Raw genomic sequence first — 15,187 nt, forward strand, 5'->3', positions numbered from 1 at the left:
AGTAGATGCTGAAAGAATGCAGCATAGAAATCTCGGAGAGGGGTTTGCTATCTTCTTGGGTATAGATGTATGCCATGTGATATATTTGAACTGATATAGTCAATATTGTGAATGTCACGAGTAGATATCAGTCGTATCCAGGTTAGGAGTACTAGATTGCTGTGAAAACATCCTTAAGTACTTAAGAAGAACTAAAGATTTATTCTTAATTTTTGAAAAAGGATTAAAGCTAAGAGTGGGAGGATACACCAATTTAAATTTTATGTCTGATGTTAATGGTAGAATGTCTGCATCATGGGGTGTGTTCCTGTGTTATCATGTCGATATTTTGGAAGGCTTTCAAGCAATCAATCGATGAAAGTTGAGTATACTGTAGATATGTAGGATGCATTATGATTCTAATGTTAGTTGCAGAACTGGATGTCATGCCATCAGATGCCATGACACTATACTGCAAAGACAATGGCACCATAGTCTCTTACTAAGGAGCCTAGATCTCACCAGATATCCAATCACATAGAGCAACAGAATATGCGACTATCTCAAATAGAAATACATAGAGGTGCAGAGAGCAAACTCTACATGAGATGTGGTTAACCCACTGGTAAGTCACTTAGCTAGCCAAAGATTAAAGTCTGTCTTGAGAAGATTGGGCTTGATATATGGCAGATTGGCTTTAGTGCAAGTAAGAGATTATTGGATGTATGTCCTAGAAGTCAATCTTGACTAACGCATATCATATTACTAGGATATGGTTTTATACTTAGTGAACACTTATATTACAATTCATGTTTTATGTGTCTATGAATCATCCAAGGGATTAACAAGATAATGATACATATTCTCAAAGAGTTGAGAATTTGAAACATGTGTTATTGATAGTTAATTCTTAAATTGCTCCTGATCATAGGATCATCATGGGGATGGTGATTGATTCAGATAGACCGGTGCACGGATCGCTTTCTTCGGACAGATAAGTCTCGAGTCTGCGACGTAGTGACACTGGAGCGAGAGTACAGGTGGTTGTTAGAGAATAACTAGCACTGAGCATGACTAATATAAGAAGTCACATGGATATCTGCTCACTCGTTAGTGACTTTTTCGATGCTGTTGTAGTGTGACTGATCCTTTGATCTGCGATGCTACAGCTACTCGCACTGAGACTACTGGAGTTTGACAACATATAAATATTGACTCAATGAGTCTTTATAGTGGATGTTGATGATAGTTAGTCCACCGTAGGAGAAAGGTTCACATCTAGATGGAATTTATCGATCCTAGTAAAAAAGAGTAGTCCTATGGGATGTAAGAAGCTGAGTTCTTAAGTCTATGGCCATAGCAGTGTGATTGATAGAAAAGAGTTTCTATGAGAATCACACTTGGACTCGAGCTAATTGAATTTATCATATGACTGATGATGAGGTTTGATGATTTATCCATAATCTATCATCTGATCGGAACTCACGATAAAGAGACTGTATCATACGTTAACTGCACCTAGAGGTTCATCATCTTTTTATTCTGTTGGGTTGTCACTATATACTGTTAGGTGTCACTGATATGATTGTGAGATCCACAGGCATCATCTTGATGATTGATGATCTTTGATGGACAGAGTTGGAATGGTTCCAACCTATTGAAAGGAGTTTTAATGATATTGTGAAAGGGATCACAATATATCTCACTATCAGATGGAATAGAACCTATGGGATCATATATAAAGAGGCTTTTGACTGTTCAGATAGTTGAATTATGATTATGAATTATGATATAATTTAATTATTAATTTGATTGATGATTAATCTAATATAAAAATTATAATTAAGTAACTCGTTAAAGAGTTAGTGAGTTATAAGAGGATTAATTAGCAATTAGATTATTAATTGGCTTAATTTGATTGAGCAATGAAGCTTGCATCAAGTCTAATTGAATTAGATTCAATTTGACTTGATATGAGTTTGATTTGATCAAATCTAATTGGGTTATGAGATAACCAAATTGCATGGAAGAATAATTTTTTATTTGATTAGAATTTGAGTTTGACTTAATTTCTAATTAGAATAGGATCTAACTAAGAGGTTTTTGGGTTCCTATTTGGACTAGGAATCCACTTCTAATTAGGTGATATCTAATTCCTAATTAGAATAGGTTTTAATCTAAATAGTTTGGACTCTTAATCAGATTAGGATATCAATTTATTTGGATCTAATCAATTCCTAATATGATTAGAATTGATTAGAGTTTTTATTTATTTTAAATCAGCCACCTAAAGAGGAGTCCTAAGTGGTTAGGACTCTACCTCTCCTTGCGTCATTATGAAGCCCCACGCCCACTTAGATTTTGGACACCACAAATATCCAATGCCTCTCTTGTTTTGTGCGATGAAAATTATTTTCTTTTCTGCTTTTAACGTGCAAGAGAGAGGCGCACAAAATTAGGGAGGTGGGCGGCATAAATCAAGAGTCCTAGGATAGTTTGACTCTTTATCTCTTTACCTAAAACCCTTATCAATTCTTATTTAAACATGGGATCATATGAGGCGGCAATATGGGGACTGATTGAGATCAGTTTTGGATGCCAAAATAAGAGCAGGCGTGTGTGAAAAATTCAAGGAAAGAGAGGTGCAGCATCCCAAGGAAAGGTGTGAGGTTTGTTTGCTCCTATCCCTTCTTTCTTACCAACAACCAAAGATTGGTTGTTAGGGTATTCCCTCTCTCTCTTTTGTCCATGTTTGGACATAGAATTTGTTGTCTCCTTTTTGTCCAAGAGTTGGACATATATTCTTAGATCTCTAGTGTAGAGATTCGGTACATGAATTTTAAAAAGAAAGAGAAGAAAGTATTCTTCTTATGATCTCTAGTGTAGAGATCATCATCCTCCTATTCTCTTCTTCTTCTCTAAGAGAGTCCTGAGAGAAATGAAGAATTTTCAACCATCAAGATGCGATCTCTGTAAGGGAGCTAGCATCCCGATGAGATCAAGAAACTTCTGATCAGATCGAAGTCTCGTATGGATATCCGTAGAGGTCGGATACTTATACGGTTTCAAAGGATCTTCGGAAGATATTTACGATCATCAGTTTGTGATGTAGATCGACCCACGTCAAAGGATGAAAATTAAATCTTCTCTATTTATTTTTTTCTATTTGATTTCTATATCTGAATCCTATCTCATATATGTAGATTTTGTTTTATGATTTTAAGATTTGATCTTATATATGTTTAGATTAAATTAGATTTAATCTGAATTTTTAATTTTTTCTGTATATTTATTTTAAAATTTATATATATATAAAATTATAAAATTTTAATATTATGTATATGACACATGGAGATATATAGATACATGACGGAGACTCAATAGGTAAAAAAAAAATAATGTTATTTGGGACCCAACGGTAGGGTTTTCACGTAGCGTTTTGAGAGGTACTTGATGAGGTTGCATGGGGGGACCCACGACACACGGCAGCAGGACACCCACAGCAAATCTAAAGCGCGTGATGGAGTGGATTTAAAATGTTTTCATGGACATTCACGTGGGAGGAGGGAGCTGGGCGTGTTGGTGTTTTCACGTGGTGCGGGTTCATGTAGGTCAGAGAGATTTGAAATTGGGTTCAGCAGTGGGCTTTAGCGGGTTTCACGCCGATGTGGATGCGGAACAGAGAGTAAGACGCGCCTGAGACGCATGATGCAACACCGTTTAAGATTTCTCAGCACGGTAACCAACGGAGGACAGAGGAATTCATGAAGAAACAGGAAATAGAACACATTTAGGATTATGGGTCAGGAAGACTATAAAAAAAACCTCAAACATATAAGAAAAAGCATCTAATAAAGAAAAAAAAAATATAAAGGGACAGCAGATAAGACTTGGGTTGAAAGCTACTTCAAGATAAGAGATGCTGAGAAGAAGAGCTTTGTTCCTACGCTATCTCCATGCTACATCATCTCGGAGATTAGATCTAAAGTGGAAGAAGAAGAGAAGTCCAATTTGCTCTATGGAGTTTGAAGGAAGAAGAAGAGATCATCAATCATTTTTTCGACAAGACTGCACCGATCAACATACGATCTTTGTTATAATTTTATTATATTTTATTATTTTTTTAAATTTTTTATAATTAAAATTTAATTTTAATTAATATAAAATTTAATTTATTATATTTTTAAATTTTTGCTCTTCATTTTTATTGTAAGTAGGTGCTAAGTTCTAGTTAGTAGATCTTAGTACCAATTAATTTTTATATTTTTAAATTTTTATTTTTTATTTTATTGTAAATAGAAGCTAAGATCTAAATATTAGATTTTAGTATTAAGTTTATTTTTCTGTAATATTTAATTTTTATCTTCTGTTTACAATTTTGTTTTCAAAATTTTTTTTTATAAAATTAAAATTATCAAATCAAAATACTATCTTCTCTGTGCATTCGACCTGACTCGCTACTTTCTATATATTTTTAATTTTTAAAAAATTAAAATTAATTTGATAATCACGATGTATTAACGACAACATCGCATCTTTCAACATGGAGCTGGAATTTTTAAGGTCTTAAAGAAACTAGGATTGAATGTCTACATTGTAGATTTACCATCTGATTATGGCATAAGCTCAACATTCAATGTATCAGATCTAATAAAATACAAAGAGCCAATAACGATACCTAGTAATCCGTTTGAGCCTGCTCCTTTTCTTGAGAGTGAACCCCATCCTGAGTGTCCACCGTCCACTATTCCAAGAAAATATCATTGCATCGATAAGATTGTAGATAAGCGGGTTGTGTCAACCAGAAGGCATGGATATTAGTGATATCAAGTCTGATGGCAAGGTCAACCTAAATCCAAGAATATATAGATCACTCGAAAAGAGTTGCAACGGATCGATCCAGATCAGCTTGAATAGTTCTAGGCCATAGTGGACCGTACTCGTCGGATCCGAGTTTTTTCCACCCTAAGGGAATTGGTGTGGACATCAGTTCGCAAGCTACCATCTGGCTTGACTAAGCTAGGCCTAACTACATCAATAAGAGTTCTCATACTTTAATAAGTTGTTATTTTTAGTATGTTGGCAGCTACTATTTCAGACTGCCATATGTGCTACTTGGATGCCACCTTTACACTGTATCACCATCCGAGTTGGAGCCTTGATGGACCCCTAATGTCGTCCAAAGGAAAGTTCTAATTTTTTAGCTTGTGCCATGAAGAAGACCAAAAGAAAGAGGAACTATGTTGGCACCACCTAGATGAAGAAACCACATCCAAGTCCAAATTCCAGATCTATCAACAAAGATGGTGCAGGTCAGCAACCTGAAGCCGATATATGGATTTGAAGAAATTTTTTATTTATTTTTGAAATTATTTTATGTTATTTTAGTTTATCATATTATTTTTAGATAAGCTTTTAGATTTGAAGTCAAGAGTTTATTTTCTTATCTAAATTTGAAATTTGTTATCTTATCTAGGTTTGAAATTTATTATCTTATCTAGATTTAAAATTAAACTGTTGGATATAATTTATTCAGTCTATAAAAACCCACAAGGTTTTAGACTAAAAAAAAAAAAATAGAATGAAAAAAAATTAGAGCTATTGCTTTCTTTTCCAACCTAGAGATCCTCTTCCTCCTCTTGGTTTCTTTCTCTCTTCTTCTAAGTTTTTCTCTCTATCTGAACTCATCCCTACACCAAGATCAAAAAAACCACCACCTCTCTGCATGCCATCTACTATTCGAAGTGTCGATCCGGAGTAATGCTTGAAAGTGCATTAATTCTGAATTCGTAAAGTTCTACCATGGATTGGGATCGCAACCGTCTGCTACAACCTAACTTCTCTAAGATCAAATTGAACGATCATCAGAGCTGAATCTTCATAAATCTATTGAGGAGATTGTTGTTGTTGGTAAGTAAAATTCATTTTCTTGAATTTTTTAAAATCTGAATCTGAATTGCGAAGCCTAATCAAAAATGAGATTTTTCAATCGCCTTCGATCTTAGATTTTTAAAATTAAAGAAATAGCTATATATGCTAGAAAGATCCACCTACTTTAATCAATGCTTTTCTTCCTTAAAAATTTAGATCATATTAGATTTGCTACTGTTTACTATTTGATTGCTGAGAAGAAAGAAGAAGTTAGTTGCATCTTTATCTGCATACCTGTCCCGCATCGAATTTCTAGGCACACAAGACAATTCCTTCTTTGACTTGCTCTCGGACTTATGTTTCTTCATAGACTTCTTTTTCTTCCAAATAGACCTTCTCTTAGAAGTAGAAGCTCGCTCCACAGTAAGAATCCTATCCCTTGAACTCTTCAAGATCACTTTGGTAGTCACCAAAATGTTCAATATTTTAACTAAATGCAATCAATCTGGTTCATATGATAGTTTACTATAAACTACCCATATGAAATGGTAAGGGATTGTCGGATCAAATTCATTCGTAATTTCTTGTGCAATGTCGAGCTTCTTAAGCTTATCCATGCCTTTAATCATTATTAAACAATGATCATGAATTGATTGCTGTTTGGTCAATTATCGAATGATTTGGTAATATAGAGATATCTTAGTCATGATATAAGCTTAATCTTTCAAAATCTAAAACTATTTTAGATTTCTGAGCCAGTCTTTATAATTTATTTGGTTAGTCAATTGGTTTCTAATAGGGCTGATAATTTTCGACATGATCCGTTGACATGGATACGATAAGACACGTACTTAGGTGGGTTTGGATTTGGAATAAATGGATTCAGATCATAAACGGGTTGACCCGTTTATGACATGATAAATTCGTATCTTAAGTGGGTTGACCCACGTAACCCGTTTAATTAAATAGGTTAAAATAGGTTAACAGATTACACAGATTAAAATAGGCTAAAACAAGTTAAATAGGTTAGAACAGGATAATAGATCCTCTTAAACAGATCGTTAGGTGGGTCATGTACCCATTTGACCTGCCAACATGATTATTAATCGTGTTAGACGGGTCATATCGTGTTAACCCATATATATTTATGTTGTATTCGTATTTCACAGGTCGATCCGTTTAATTAAATGGATCGTGTTTGGGTTGAACTAACCTGTGTTATATCCTCAGGTCGATACTTGACAATCTGTGTATGATCCGTGAACACGAATTACAGCCCAAGTTTCTAATATGTGAGCTAAAGGATTTGAAGCCGATATTTTGTTTTAACAAAGAGAAGAGATTCTAATTAGATTTTTATACTTGATTTTAATATTTATTTTAGGATATTTTAAAATAAATATGTCTCTCACTATTTTTTCGAATCTCTTATACTCCTCAGATAGAAAAATAAAAATCCTTCGTGGTTAAGATTTCAAGTGGATACTGCGGTCCTATCAATTAGTACACCACTTCACCTAACAATTATTGACGATGTGTCAATTAATTAATGGACAATTCTTATCTAATACTTCTCAAGTAAATTAGAGTGGTCACCGGTCTCTAATTTCTGAAGGCTCACCTAACAATCATTCCATAGTTAAGTCAGACCCACCATTCATCATCGGATATAAAGCCGTCATTGGGTCCCTTACCTAATAGTTATTGGACCCAACCACATCTCTATCCTGTAGCATCTCATGCTATGAAGTGGTTGTATCTTCCCTAATGCAACTAAACTATTGTATCTAGTCGGGAACAATCAACACTCAAAAGGACTCACACATCTACAATGGTGGAAGATCGCTCGACTTAATATTTATATGAAGAGATTTAATTTAGGTCTTTTTAGATTTTAATTGTTTATTTATATCGCATATAAATCCATAATTACATTGGATCTATCAGTGAGATCGCATCTTGACTCATCTAGACCAAACTCATGGTGTAACACAATCGTGGTGAACTCAATACTAAGCACCTCAAATCAAAATTTGGTCAACTAAATTAGTCAGATAAGTGATGATCAGTGGGAGGCTCTTTGCTGCTGATGTAACGGTCCGAATTTAGTAACTACCTTTCAAAGCATTTACCTTAGACACTAATAGGTCAATCTATTTCAAATTGGGCTTGGTATTTGGTTCCTCACCACAAATTGAGACTGCATTCATCTAAAGTGTATTTATGATATAACCTTATTCCTAAGGTTTATAGTGATTCAAGAAGATCACCACATGTATCCATGCAAAACACACGCGTGACTATCACATAGTCCTTATGTTCATGCTAATTTCTTATGATATTTTATACGTCAATCTCTTTTCATCTTAGGATAACCATACCACCTAACGATCCTTGTTATGCCAGGACAATCTTATATCAGGATGATCTAAGATTGATTTATAAAATCAATATTCAATCAAATTACTATAACTTGAAAAATATTCATATCATCAAAGGTCACATCAAGATGAATCTCAATCTATGAACATCATCTCATGCATGAATATATAATAAAGATAAATTTAGATCTAATAGGATTCATAGCACATGAAAATTAGATACTAAATTTATGGATGTATGAACATAGGAAATCAATTTTTCAGATCTTAAAGCAATTTTTAGATCTTGAAATCAATGCATGAAAATAAAACAATATGAATTTTAGATCCGAAAATATATTTTCAGATCACAAAATTCATCACATAAATTTCAATCATTCAGATTTTTAGATTTAAAAATAGATTTTTAGATCTTGAACTCCATTTTCTTTTCATAATCATTCATGATTTTAGATTTGAAAATAATTTTCAGATCTGAAATCTAATCTTAATCTTACAATAATGAGATGGCTCTAATACCACTATTAAAAAATATCATCACATGACAATTCGGTATGTATACAGAGATTTCAAATTTTTTTTAATATGTAGTAGAAAAAAATTTTAAAATTTTTCAATATCATTCTAGGACAACCACGCAATATAGCATATCAACGTTATGTCAGGACAACCTTACGTCAGAACGATGTTAAAATAAATCTCTAATTAGATCTAATCTAATCAAGCATATATAGAGATCATATCTCAACATTAAGTCAGACATCTTCATATATACAAGATTAAGATTCAAGCAAAAATAAAAATCTGATTTTTACCTTTGCATGGGCATATCTTCACCACAATCCAATAATCCATGGATATCTTCATGATCTATTAAAATCATGATTTGATGAAATGTGGATGTGTTCAAGGTCTTTTTGAAGCCATACAAGTATCTGGCCTTTATAGGTATCCACATGAGATTGATCTGATCAAAAGATTCCGATCTCACCAAGATGCCAGCTCTCTTGTAGAGATCGCTCTATGGATTATTGAATTTTTTATTTCTTTTGATTTTTTTCTCAAAAAAATTAAAAAGATCCATAGGAGGATAAAAAAATCAGATCTAATCTTTTTTTTTTCTTTTTCTTCTTAAGAAAAAAAGATCTGAAAAAAAAAAGAACAAAAGATCCCATCTTTTTTCTTTTCTTTTCCGTCCAACTCCTGGATTGATTATGGAGGAAAAGGAGATGAAATACATGTCCAACTCTTGGACATCTGTGGAGGATAAGGAAGAGAGAAAATCATGTCCAACTCTTGGACAAAAGAGAGAGGGAGAAAGAAGATATCTCAACAACCAACTCTTGGTTGTAAGAAAGAAAGGAGGAGCAACCTCACCTTTCTTCATGTGTGCCACTCCATAGAACACCACATGCCTCTCTCCCCTATTTTTTCATGCCTTAAACCTCTTTTTTCCACCATGAGATTAGATGGTAAGAGCCCCATATTATCCCCTTTTAAATAGGGATTAGTTAGGGTTTGTTAGTGGTTGGTTAGAGTCCTTAAAAAAGGACTCTACCATGCCGCCCCACCTTGTGCACCATCTCCTTTTGCACTCCAATTTCTCTATGCAAATCATGCTAAAACCAGGTTGGGCATCCCATATAAGGCATGGATAAGGGAAGAGAATTCCAGTCCAATGGGACACTGGAATCTTATCGTAATTTTTGTTCGATTCAAATTCAATTCAAATCTAAATTGAGTCAAATCCAATTATGAATTAAGTCAAAATTTTATTTGGACTAGAAAATTCAAATTAAATTAAATCTAATTAGATTAGATCAGATTTAATTTGATCCATATTTGATCAAATCAAATAATTAGCAATATTTATAAATTAGTCCTCCTATAACTTACTAACTCTTAGTAAGTCCTTCATATAACTTTTACATATAAGTCCAATCATCAATTATATTGATAATTGAATTCTTTTATGATTCAAAATCCCTATTCGATATTTCGATCAATCAGGACCTCTTTTGTATGTGACCCCATAGGTCCTATTCTGTCTGGTAGTAAAATATATTTTGATCTCCATCAAAATATTATTGAAACTCCTTCTAATATATTAGAATAATTTTAACTCTGACCATCAAAGGTCATCAATCATCAAAATGATGCTTGATGAATTTCACAATCCACCAGTGACATCTAGTAATATGTAGTGGCAAGCCAGCAGAATGAAAGTAATGAATCTCTAGGTATGGTTACCATATGATTCAATTCTTCTATCATGAGTTGCAACAAGATAGAGATTATGAAAAACTCATCAATCCCATCGTCTGTCATATGCAAGATTGACTTGACTTGAATTCATTTATGAATTTTTATAAATTTTTTTTTAATATTTACACTTACTTTAGTCAAAGATTTTTTGAACTCAGTCTTGCAAATTGCATAAGATATCTCTTTTTTTACTAAGATCGATAGATCTCATCTAAGTACACATCATATTCCTATAATGAACCTACTGTAGCTAACATACATCTCAAGACTCTGTATGACTAGGAGATCAAGTAATGATGTTGTCAAACTATGGTAACCTCATTGTGAACAGCTGAGCCATCGCAGGTCAAAGAACCATTCATACTAATACAGTATTGAGAATGTCACTAACGAGTGAGTAGATGTCCAAGTGATTTTTCGTATTGGTCATGCTCGATATTTTTATTCTCTAACAAATATTTATACTCTCACTTCAGTATTCTCACACTGTAGATTTAAGACTCATCTATCCATAAAAAAATGATCTGTGCATCAATCTATCTGGATCGATCACCATCCTCGTGATGATTCTACGATCGAAAGTAGTTTATGAATTGCCATCAATGATACATACCTCAAATTCTCAACTCTTGAGAATGTGTCATCATCTTGTTAATTCATGGGATGATTTATAGACCCATACACTACATGAATGATAATTAACTATTCTAAATAATTAGGTCAAGTATGAAATTATATCCTAAAAAGAATTAATGTGTCAGTCTAATTGATTTCTAGGACATATATCTAATAAGTATGACATCGAGTAAGTCATCGATCAAATATCAAATATATATCAAATATTGCTGACTAGTCATCGATCAGTTATCGATTGTATGTCGGATCAAATCGATTGAATGCTGACTTGATTAGATTCTATCGATTTTAATCGGTTGAATGTCGACTAGACCAAGTCCCATTGATCTAAGTTGGCTTGATCCATAATGTTGTATGTTTAGTTGGTGCGGAGATAAAGAGGAGAGATAGTCGTCACGCACTTAATTGATAGTGAGATGTGAGAGAGGGCTAGTCGGCTAAGTAATGAGGATCTACCCCAACATTTGCCTCCTAACTCCTGAGTCCGATTCTATAGCTTTAATCAGACGAAAGGAATTAATTATCATATGAATTTGATTTACTTTTCTTGATGTTCTTCATTTATTATTACCCCGAAAGCCATATCCAGCCATTCCATTATTTCATAAAGCAAGTCGTCATTTTGTTGTTTCATAAGGTGTGCGGCGGCTCTGTCGCATCATAGGTCGTGCAGCAATAAATGTCACGGATCGCTTGAGGCGATCTTTCATAATGATTACAAAAGATCAAATGGCTGAATAATAATTCGTTGAGCAGCTCGAGTTATCCATGTGTCTGTCGTCTATTAGCCTGATTTGCTGTCATAAGGATTCGGCTGACTTGTTGTGATTTCAATGATGGTTCGTTGAAAAATCAGAAGGATGGTTGGTTGAGATTAGTGCCACACATCGAAATCTCTGAGGAGGTCATGATTTCCTACATCAATCATGGTCATTGAAGGAATCTATAAATAAGGGTCATCTACCCTTCAAATTTTTCTTCCAATTTCAAAGCCTTTGTTTCCAGCACAGAGTCTTTATTCTTCAATAGAGTATAGGACCTGACTCCCTGGGGTGATTTAGGCTTCATCATTGTCGGCCATTCTCCTTCCTCATCGATTTCTCCATCGTCATCGATTTTTTCCTTCCTCATCAGCTTCTCCATCATCGACGATCCCACTTTCATCATCGTTGGTTGTTTCCTAAGGTTAAAAATCTTCATCTCCTCTCTTTAGGTTTTTGCCTTAATTTTTCCACTTAAGAATGGCCTCCTCTGGTAAAGAGTCTAGAGATGAGAATATGGTGGGAGACTAAGGTTCTCAGACTTTAATTGTCTGGCGGGAGATTGGGGATGTTCTTCGAGGTAACCCCGAAGATGCTTCTTCTTGACAGGATCATCCTGATCTACAAGAGATGGATGAACGGCCAGCTTTTAAGAAACTTTTTGGACCTCTTGTTACGAGGTCTGAATTGTCTGAGGCTAATATTGAATGGCTAAGGAATCACTATCATATCTTTGATCGATATCGGTTGATGGTGCCCGATGAAGAAGGTCAGATCGTCCGTCCTTTGGATGGCTACATTATCGTCTATAAGAAGTTCCTCCGCTCGGAGCTTCAATTTTTTTTTTCATTTTTTTGTTGTAAATATTTTTGACTTGTACGAAGTAGTTCCTATACAACTCACCCCTAATTCCATTAGAATTTTATCCTCTTTTATTGTACTTTATCATCTTCTTCGTTCTGAGCCATGAATTTTCCTCTTTCGTGCTCTTTTCATGTTAAAGAAACATCCTTGAGAATGAGAGTGGTGGTTCTTTAGTCCTTGATATAAACTTTAGTTTATCACTGGGCTTTTTTCTTCTATCTATGGATGAAAGAATAAATTTTTCTATATAGCTGCCGACCACCTCTGCATCTTTGACTGGATCTAGACCACTCCCAGCCTTTTTTTGAATAAAAATGATGTAGTTTTTGAGGAAGATTGGAAATTATACAACCTTTTGTTCGGCATCCAAATTCTTCTATAACTGGAGCTCATCAAGGAGCAGTCATTGTACGACGTCAGAATAAGCCTGACAAACTACATGGGTAGATTTCTTTTTATAAATTTGTCAAGTCATTTTGTCGATTTTCTTTTTTACTTGTGCGCTGACTTTCCTTATTCTTTAACTTGTAGGCATGAGGGTTTCGGCCAAATCCATCTACCGCATGATAAAGAAGCAGTCGGGTTTTGGTCTTGACAAGCCTTCTCGGGGGCTGCTGAAGAAGTCGAGAAAAGGATCTCCTTCTCGAGTGCCGACGAGCACACAACCACCATCGCCGCTCGACCTTCGTCGAAGAGATCTTCGCTACCACCTCCAATCGTAGTCCTTCCAGTCGATGAGGATATCATTATCGTCGAGGCCCTGACCAGGCTAATCAGTGCGATCCAGGCCTTGCCGACTCAAGGCAAGTTGGGCGGGGAGCGAGCAACTAGTCGGGGGGATGCTGATCGAGGAAAAGCCCCAATGCCCTCTGCCTTTACTACTGATTATGGTCCCTCGAATTCTTTTGGAGAGAGCTTCATCACCCTTGGTATGCGCATCGAGGCCATTGACCAAGTGCTCCAAGATCGTCGACTCATCAGGGAGTTGATGAAAATGGTGTTGTTGTCCGCCGACTAAAAAATTAGGAAGGCCTGTCCAGTCACAGAGATCATCTCGGTCTCTTGCACATCGTTGTTGTCGGTAAATCTTCAATCTTTCTTTTTCAATGTTATTTTTGTCGAATAGTTGTGTTAGCCGAGTAGATGACTTAACCAAAATTTATCTTTTTTTATAGTTGGCATATGATGTGACTATTTTATATGAGGGGTTGACTGTTTTCGAGTAGCTCAACTCTCAATTTGAATATAAGGCTCAGACTGCAAACGCTCAGACCGAAATCATCGAGGAACTTCTCCATGCTGACGAAGAGTAGGAAAAAAAGTATTAAGAAAAGATCACTCTATTGGAGGCCGAATTGGTGTTTACCCAGAACAAAGCCACCAACTTGGAGACCCAACAGAAGAAAGACAAGGAGAAGTTCGACAAACTAAGGGCCGAATTCCAAAAGAAGGTTGAGTCGGTAGAAACCGCCCTCAGTGAGGAGAAGGGCAAAAGGTAAGAGGCCGAAAGGACTGCCCAAGAACTGAAGGAGAAATTATCAACGACAGAGACTCGGGCCCAAGAGGCAGCTTCTCGGGTATTGGCCAAGTTTTGGGAGTCTCAAGAGTATGAGAATGAGATTGCTGAGGGCTCTGCGAGTGCTTACCGACTCGGGTTCCAGGACTGCAAGAAGGCTATCAAGCATATGTAGCCTAAGTGGGACCTGAGCTGTTTGTAGTTGGAGAACACCCCTGAAGAGGGAGACTTGGGGAGCAATGAGGAAGTAGACGCCATAGAAGACCATCCTCCATCTTAGATTTTTGTTTTGCCTTTTGTCTTGTATCATTTTATTCCTTAGCATTGTATTGAACTTCTTTTTGCCATAATTAAATGATCTTCTTTTGCTCTTCAATTCTAACTTTGGTGTGTTTGCATATCTTCTTTCTTTGCCTGTTTACTTATCTCTCTATAAAATAACTAAGTAAAATAGTTGGTAAGACTAAGTAGGATAGTCGGTAGGAAGTTGCGAACCCATAACCGAGTAGATAGACTTAAAAGTTTTCTAAGTCAAGTAATCCATTTTTGTAGAGCACTTCATCAGATTTGATACATAGTTGTAGATCATTTCATTGAATAGTCGTAGATTATTCCGTCAAATGAATCGAAACTTAGTTGTAGATTGTTCTGGACCATTCAATCCTTAGTCAATCGGGTGCAAGCCGACTAGCTATCTTAGCTAATCAAATGTTAGCTTTTTATTTTGCTTTTTCATTAATCGAATGTCAGCCGAATAATGTTTTATCGAGTACTAGCCGACGATGCAATTATATGGTCGGGTGTCAAGCAATCATTTTATTCAGTTAAGTATCGAATATTGGAACAAGTCGGCACAGAATATGTAGAAAAGAAAATTTTTTATTTATAAGGTAATCTTACTGGTAGTACACTCG

Source organism: Elaeis guineensis, chromosome 2 (genome assembly GCF_000442705.2).
Source record: "Elaeis guineensis isolate ETL-2024a chromosome 2, EG11, whole genome shotgun sequence".
Taxonomy (NCBI): domain Eukaryota; kingdom Viridiplantae; phylum Streptophyta; class Magnoliopsida; order Arecales; family Arecaceae; genus Elaeis; species Elaeis guineensis.